The sequence below is a fragment of the Phyllostomus hastatus genome, unplaced genomic scaffold (assembly GCF_019186645.2).
Source record: "Phyllostomus hastatus isolate PE091 unplaced genomic scaffold, TTU_PhHast_1.1 phas_scaffold_78, whole genome shotgun sequence".
Lineage (NCBI taxonomy): Eukaryota > Metazoa > Chordata > Mammalia > Chiroptera > Phyllostomidae > Phyllostomus > Phyllostomus hastatus.
This window is the reverse complement of record NW_025334041.1, coordinates 8,404,773-8,412,900: the sequence shown is the minus strand read 5'-3', so window position 1 is coordinate 8,412,900 and position 8,128 is coordinate 8,404,773. Positions and strand designations below refer to the sequence as shown.

At 53.5% G+C, this 8,128-nt stretch overlaps 1 pseudogene; it reads left to right on the top strand.

Annotated features, from left to right (window-relative positions):
• Window positions 1–6,894: 6,894 nt before the first annotated feature.
• Window positions 6,895–7,373, top strand: LOC123811951 (annotated as a pseudogene).
• Window positions 7,374–8,128: the final 755 nt, after the last annotated feature.

Genomic DNA, 8,128 nt, shown 5'->3' with positions numbered 1-8,128 from the left:
ACTTCGGCATCACTGAGATGCCCATTTTCTTCTGGGTTAATGTGCCCACCCATCTTAATTCAAACAGACGCATCGACAAACTGGGTTTATTTCTGTTTCACATTTAACTAGACAAATTGATACTAATAGTCACATGGAAAATTAAACAAGTAAATACAGCCAGAAGGTCTCTCAGGGAGGGGAAGCGATGAGCCAGGACTAGACTCACTAAATCCCAGTAACTAGCACAGCGCAGCGCTGGCTGGAACAGACAGGGGGGCTGGGCCGCTGCTTCTCCACTGGTCACGCCCACCCATCATTTCCCGCCCTTCTCTGCGCAGCCCTTGTGTCCCCCGGGCATCAGCTGACCTCGCCCCCTGGCATCCTGTGGGTTGAGCCAATGCGAGGCCCGGGCAGGAGACCAGAGGGGGAGAACAGGGAGGTCGGGGGTTTCTCTCCTGCTCCCAGACACTTCTCAGGCAGTGGCTCTGCTCTCGTGAAACTACGGGCCCCTCCTGCACAGCCCGAGTTTACTCCTCTCTTACTCCTTCCGGCCGCAGGTGTCCCGGCTTCCCACCCTTGTGGGTTCCCTGAACCCTGACCCCAACTCCATTAAAGTCCCTTCATGTAACCGTCTGAGTGGAATTGTTTACTGCCAGGAACTTGACCTCCACATTAAAAATAATACGTATTATTATTTAACTAAATAATTTAAAACGATTAAAATGATTAAAAATAATGATGTATAACTGTTGATATAAAATGCTTATAAAATATTACTGGATGGCAAGTAATACATTATAAAATAGCATACATGATATAATCCCATTTGTATAAAATACGTGTGTGTGTATGCCTGAACTGATATTTGCAAGGATGCTCACCGAAATGTTAACGGTGGTCATCTTTGGCTGGTAGTCTGTTCATGATTTATTCTTTGTACATTGTGTGACTTTTCTTTTCAACAACCGTGCATTATTTTTGTAAAATAATAAAGGCTATTTTCAACCCATACTGAAACACCAGAAGAATTTGGTAACCACTACCAGCTGATCTCCTTGGCCCCTTGCAGCTACAAAGACTCATTAATGCTGTGCACGCCCAAACAGTGAGCCAGGGTGTGTGTGTGTGTGTGTGTGTGAGCGTGTGCAGAATTAGCTCACTTAAATTCTGAGCTAGTCCCTGCTTTCCAATGGATTAGAATGTGGACTTCACAAAAGGGGCAGAGAAATGAATCTCAATGGCTGAAACCTAAACCTCAATCAATGCTCACTTTGCAAAACTCAGAAAGTGCTAAAATACAAACTAATTACCCAGGGGAACATGACGTGCTCTGGAAAATGGTCAGATGACCCCAAGTGATGTCAGTGAAGACATCAATACTAGTGATAAAAATGCATGCAAAAAAAGATTAAATAAAATTGTTTCATTATATGTAAGAGTGGGAAAATAATATTTTAAATCAACGTATTTTCTGCAACTTGAGCTTCATAAATAGGTGTAACAAAAATAACAAAACAAGTGTTAAAACTACACCTGTGGCTTTTTTTCTACTCCCTTCAAAGGTGGTATGTTCAAGTAGGCCATTAAGAATTATTTTTTTGAGGAATTTTCTGAAAGGAGAAAACAGGACTCACCTGGCATTGGGGGTCATTGCCTTACAGGACAGCTTGAGAAGCGGCGTGGGTGTAGGCAGAGGTCTGGGGGCCCTCCTCCAGTGGCACTCTGCCCCCTCCCCCCTCCCCCCAGGACTGAGGCCAGAAGAGCAAAAGGCTGGAGCCTGGAGAGGGGCCCGCGCCTCCTTTCCTTCTCCCTGGGGAGCCCACAGTTAGCATGGCTCGGAAAAAGTGACAGAGTGGAAAAGCAAATCTGTGGCTTGCCAGGCCGCACAGTGGGTGGAAATCTCCGCAGAACAGTGTTTCCTGCGTCGGGTGGGGCTGGTCCTTGGGGAGGAACGTGGCGTGACCCGACGTGAGCTGTGGAGGGAGTGACCAGGGAGAGCCTGAGGGGCAACGGCTCCCCTGGGTGAGTCCACAGAGGCCCAGAGAGCCACCACAGACTGAGCCAGCCTTAGGCGCCCACCCCATGCCTCCCTCTCCCAGCCAACACACCTTGTCCAGGCTCAGGAGGACGACGACCTTTTACGAGGCTGCCGCCTCCCTCAGGGCAGACTGGCCTGGCCTGAAAGTCGAAGGACCCCAGCCCGGGGCTCTGTTAACTACAGGCAGCATCAGGAGCAAACCCCACAGCCCGAGGCTACCCGAGGGCCTTTATGGGAGCGTCAGGAGCTGCCTGGGGCTGAGATGGCCTTTGAAGCAATGACTCCAGCGACTGGCAGGGAAGAGAATCAAAGGCAAGTGGTTCAGAGGCTCCCCCGCCTTCACGGGACCCTGGGACCCTGGGACCTTGGCTCACTTTCCTAAGGGAGAAGGCAGTGGGGGAGGGGGACAGGGGCCGTTCCCGGAAGCAATGCCAAATGCACTGAGGTCTGGCACTTGCTTGTCACACGTCCGTTCTCATCAGCATTGCTGGTCACTGGCCTAAGCTTTCAGGAGGCTGCGCGCGTCTGTTTGAATTAGCTCAGGACAGGGAGCTGCTGTGGGGCCTGCAGACTGGGACCCCGGGAGTGTCCCCGCTCCACCCATCCACGCTCTGAGTTTCCAAATGAGGGTTTTCTTTTCACATTAGTCGGTCCTTTTAATTCAGCCAAGGTTTTCCAAAGAATTTAACCCCAAATGAAAAGCATCCCTGGATCCCTAGCTTTAATAAATGGACTCTCGAAATCAAAATCAAAACAGAAGTGTCACTGGTAAAGAATCATAAGCACCCTAGTCCTGGCTGGTGTGGCTCAGTGGATTGAATGCTGGCCTGCAAACCAAAGGGTCACCTGTTCGATTCCCAGTCAGGGCACATGCCTGGGTTGCAGGCCAGGTCCCCCCTGGTGGCAGGTGCATGAGAGGCAACCACACATTAATGTTTCTCTCCCTCTCTTTCTCCTTCCCTTCCTTCTCTCTAAAGATAAATAAATAATCTATAAAAAAGATTCATAAGTACCCTGATGGCTTAGAAATTGTCAAAAGAGTGGTCCCCAGGGGTGGGGTCTTCTCTCTCTCTCTCTCTCTCTCTCATACACACACACACACACACAGGAAGTCCATGTCTCATCCAATGTAACTTTGATAGATCACGATAAGATTATATCAAATTTAAATTTGTATCCTACATAGTTGGAAATATTAAACCTCCCAACAGTACTTAATAATGCCTTAGAGTTGTACAGTACTTAGTTTACAAACCACTTGCATCTCCATAATGGCCTTGGGAAATCATGCCATAAGAAATGGTGCGATTCTATTTGTACTTATTTAAAAAGAGCAGAGAGCACAGGCTTAGAAACGAAAGGTCTCCTGCCTTAGGATGCCAAGCTTAGCAGAACCCAGGTATCCTTACTTCAAATGATGTTATTTCCATCAATACCAAAAAGACATGGCCCATGAAAAAAACTAACATAGTTTACACAGTTAAACCCCCCATTGCAAGCACAGTGTGCATGCATCTTTTCATTTTTTGTTTTAAAAGATTGTTTAAATGGAACAAGAACCAATAAAAGCTCGTGGATAAGCTCTCAATATGTTTTAAAAGAAAATTCTCAATGCAATAAAAATACATGTATCCTTACCTCTTATGAGGCAAAGTATAAGCCAGTCCCACTATGTACTAACCTCATCTTTAGTGGGGAAGCAGTTTTCCCCACTGAATCTGCTGAATCTTTCTAGAAAACTCAGCAATAGACAATAGGAATAAGCATCACAACCTTGCTTGGGATGAAGTAGGAATGCACGTTTGGGTCCAAAAGGCTAATGTGAGAGATCTTTTTTTAATGACACATATCAACTAAGGATGTTTTATCTCACACAAAACAGAACGTGCCCTATGAAATGGAGCCTTTGAATACATTAGACTAAAAATCGGAAAGTTCCCGTGTTCCCTTCAGTCTGGGCTGCAGAGGTGCAGAGACCTAGCGCAGGCATCATCTCGAATACTTGCATTGCACCTTACAGTTTCAGAGTCCTTCTACCTCCCCTGGCGTGGGGTTAGGCCTTCCAGCTACCTGGTGAGACCTACCTGGTGAGACACTTCTGTCACCCCCGTGCCAGAGAAGACAGGCCCAGGCACTAGGAGGGTGTCCTGCCCAAGATCACAGTGAAAGCAGCAGACGGAGCCTCAGATCCGTCTCTGACTCCAAAGCTTGTGTTTTCTCGCCTCCCTTGTCGCCAGCCCCAGCCACACACCCGCAAGTCCCCTCAGAAAAGTTCAGATACCGGCGTCCTCCTTCACACGTGGCACTAGATCCTGGACAAGCGGGATTCTCCAGCCCTTTTCCCAGGCCCCCTGGGAGGAGGGGAAGCGCGCCTCCTCCATCCTCCCCGCGGCGCCCGCCGGCGCCAGAACAAAGCTGGGGATAGGGATCCTTAGGGTGCCTTGCCAGCGGCTGATAAAGCCCTTTGTGAAAGGTGGCCCTTCTGAAATAGCCCGTTATTGAACCAGAAGTGAATTTTAACTTGTAAAAGAAGTTATGGGTAAGGGAACGAGAAAAGCGAAATCCCGTTGGGAGACAGAGGATCCCTCGTTTCTGCCCCCAGGTAAGAAGCGCCCCCCACCCCCGACCCCAGGTCTCCCCAGGCAGCAGCTCCCCGCGAAGCCTGCGCGTGGCAAGGAGACTCACCCAAGGCGCCGCGGCCTCCGGGCGGGTCCGACCGGGACATGCCCTCCGCGCGCTTCAGCACCGGGGACAGCTCCGGACTCGCCAACTTCGCGCGCCCTTCCCGGCTCCCCGCCGCCGGCTGAGCCTCCCAAGCTGCGGGCGGGGAGAGCGTCTCTGCGCGCCCGGGTCCAAGCCTCCGGGTCTTGGGGAGCGCGAATGGGTCCCTGCCAGCAGAGGCAGCCGCTGGTGGCGCCTCCGGCCGCGGCGGCGACGAGCCCAACTGCTCCACGGCGTTGCGGGACCGCGCCAGCGCCGAGGAGACGGAGCCCATCTCCGCGGGCGGGGCAGGGCCCAGGCGAGCGGCCACGTCTCCCCGCGGGACCCGCACCCCTTGCCTGCCAAAGGCTCACTCCCTGCTCTCCCCAAAGCGCCCCCGGGCCTCCGCTCCGCCTCTGACCCCGCGGGCTGCACTCCCTCCTTGGCAAAGGAGGGCGAGAACCAGGACGCGGGGAGGGCTGCGCCCCCCACCCCGGGCGGACAAAGGATGGTCCAGGCCGTGTCCACGCCTGACTGACAGTCTGCGCCGGACGGGGACACTCGGAGGGCTCTGTGTGCACAGGTTGTCGGGAGACTTGACTGGGGGCGGAGGGGGCGGGTGGAGGCGAGGAGGGGCGTGGCATTAGGTGAGGGATACTTTTTCTCTACTTTCTGCCCGCAGTTCACCTGGGCTCCACGCCCCGCACGTCCCTCCGGCTCCTCGCGACACAGCTGGGCCGCCTCTGTCCCCCGGGAGGACGGAGAGTTTCGGGAGCGGGGAGGAGCCTGCACGTGTTTTCTTCTCAGTTGCCATCCGCAGAGCCCACACCACTGCTCTTCCAGGGCCCTGCTCGCCAATGGCCCGAGCAAGGTTCGGTCACCCCCTCCCCGGAGAGCCTCCCCCCACGCCCCTCTCCCCGGGGGCGTCTGCCCCTCCTGGGGACAAAGACTCTTCCCGTCCGGGTGGAGGCCAGAGTGGGCGGTGCAGGTGCCGGAGGAGCCAGTGTGGCTGGTTCTCCGCAGGAACGGAGGGGGTCCGGCGCCAGTCGGTCCTGGGAGCTCTCCTGACGGGAAGCCAGGGCAGCCAGGGACCCTGTTCTCAGGCCTGCCCCGCCGGCCCCATCCCTCCTCTGACTGCAGTGGAGACCCGGGGGTGAGGCCTGACGCCGGGCCAGGAGCAGCTCTGGCGCCCAGACAGGTCTTGCCCGGAGCCACACAGCCGGTTGGCTGGCGGCGGCCCTGGGTCTTATGCCCGGCGCTCCTCTTCCTAGACCCAGCGTCCCAGCCACACACGGGTCCCCATCCCAAAGGTTTTCAGTCATTGAATTACGCAGCCAGACAATCCGGGAAACCCACAACTGCGGATCTGAGGTCGGAATACGGGATGGGGATTTCTCCGCTGGCCCGGGAACACCTCCCCTCCTCTTCACTCAGCGCCCAGCACCCTGGTATCTAAGGTAGGGACAAGTCAGGGGGTGAACTGGGAGAGGACAGTCGTGAGCCCTGCCACAGCCCACTGTCCTTGACATTGTTTCCTGTGAGGCGGGCAGAAGCAGAAATCCTAGGCCCTGAGCTAACATCACACGAAGGACCCAGCACCGTTTAGGAGAATACGCCCTATAGTCCCCACAGCATGCAAGGTCCACGGGGAGGAGCCTCGTGAAACCCAGCTCCTCCGGGCAGGCGACAGGAACAAAGAGGGTCTGTACGGCTGTATTAATCTTTGATAATGTTAGTCATTCTTTATTCTTCCCTTGTTCACTCGATGGATGTGTAGGTAAAGAAAAAAATTCCTCAATCTGGGAGAATGGCCTTTTAGAAAGGGAGCTCCCTCAGCAGATATTTCCTATTCTTGCCCTTCAACTTGATATCATTAGCAACTCCAGCCCTGGCTGGTGTGGCTCAGTGGGTTGAGTGCCAGGCTGCAAGACAAAGGGTCACTAGTTTGATTCCCAGTCAGGGCACATGCCTGGGTTGTGGGCCAGGTCCCCACTTAGGGGTGTGCGAGAGGCAACCACACATCGATGCTACTCTCCTTCTCTTTCTCCCTCCCTGCCCTCTCTCTAAAAATAAGTAAATAAAATCTTTTTAAAAAAAAAGAAGAAGAAAAAGAAGGTGGGTGTGGAAGAAGGCAAAAATCTTTAAAAAAAAAAAAAAAAGAGGTAGCAGGCGAGATGGCTTCAAGGTTACTTTGCGGAGCTGGAGCGCTGGTCGCACAGGCCCTGAGGGCTCACGGTCCTAATAGGGGCAGCTGCGGTGCGCTCCCCCATGGCATCTGGAGGTGGTATTCCTACAGATGACGAGCAGGCAACTGGGCTGGAGCAGGTGGTCATGATGGCTGCGTGGAAGGGACAGGACCCATACAATATGCTAGCCCCAAAAGCAGCTTCAGGCACCAAGGAAGATCCTAATTTAGTCCCCTCCATCACCGACAAGCGAGTAGTGGGCTGCATCTGTGAAGAGGACGACAGTGCTGTCATCTGGTTCAGGCTGCACAAAGGCGAGACCCAGGGATGCCCTAGCTGTGGAACCCATTATAAGCTGGTGCCCCACCCGTTGGCCCACTGAGCCCCGAGAATAACTCACAACGTGCTGTAAAGTTTCTTGTCTCCGATAAAGACTGGCCATTGCTTTGGCTCTTCCCATAAAAAAACAAAAGTGGGCATGGAAGGAGGCAAGATGTTGTGGACCCACCCTAAGTGACATATTCCACTTGGCTGTCCCTGCTGGGGGAAAAAAAACCAGAAACATAATAGTTCTTAATGGTAAAGAGTTGCTCTCCTAAGCCCCCAGAGTCTCCCCCCCCCACCACACACACACAGAGGCTAACCCAGGCTCTTCCGAAGGACACACCCCCTCCTCCACGAGGGCGGCTCAGCCCCAATAAGGTCTGGCTGTGGGCACTGCCGCTGGTAGTCAGACTCGTCCCGTTCTCCCGCCAGAGGGGAGAGATGAGCCTGGAACACGGTCTCTTTTCCCCCTGGTGTTCTTTCATGTGGGACTGCGCACGGTCCGCTGGGTCAGAGGAAGCATCAGAGATGTGCCAGCTGTGGGCGACCTCCTCACCTCGCCTGCGCTCTCCCGGGCCTCCGACTCACCCTTAGCTCGAGGGCAGGAGAGCACCCTGCAGATCTCCACCAGTGGGTGCTGGGCAGAGGGCGCATTGAGGACAACAGGAAAGAGTGGACTCACCCATCAACATCCTGTGGGGAATTCACCAAGTGACTTCAGATCCCCAAGGTTTTGCGTTTGACCATGCTGCATTTTCCCTGAGCATCTCGCTACTGGAAAACCATGACGATGGAGAAAGTCCCCACCCTTTCATGCCCCAGAAAACAACTTACTAAAAGAAAGAAAGAAAAGAAAGAAAGAAAGAAAGAAAGAAGGAAGGAAGGAAAGAAAGAAGGA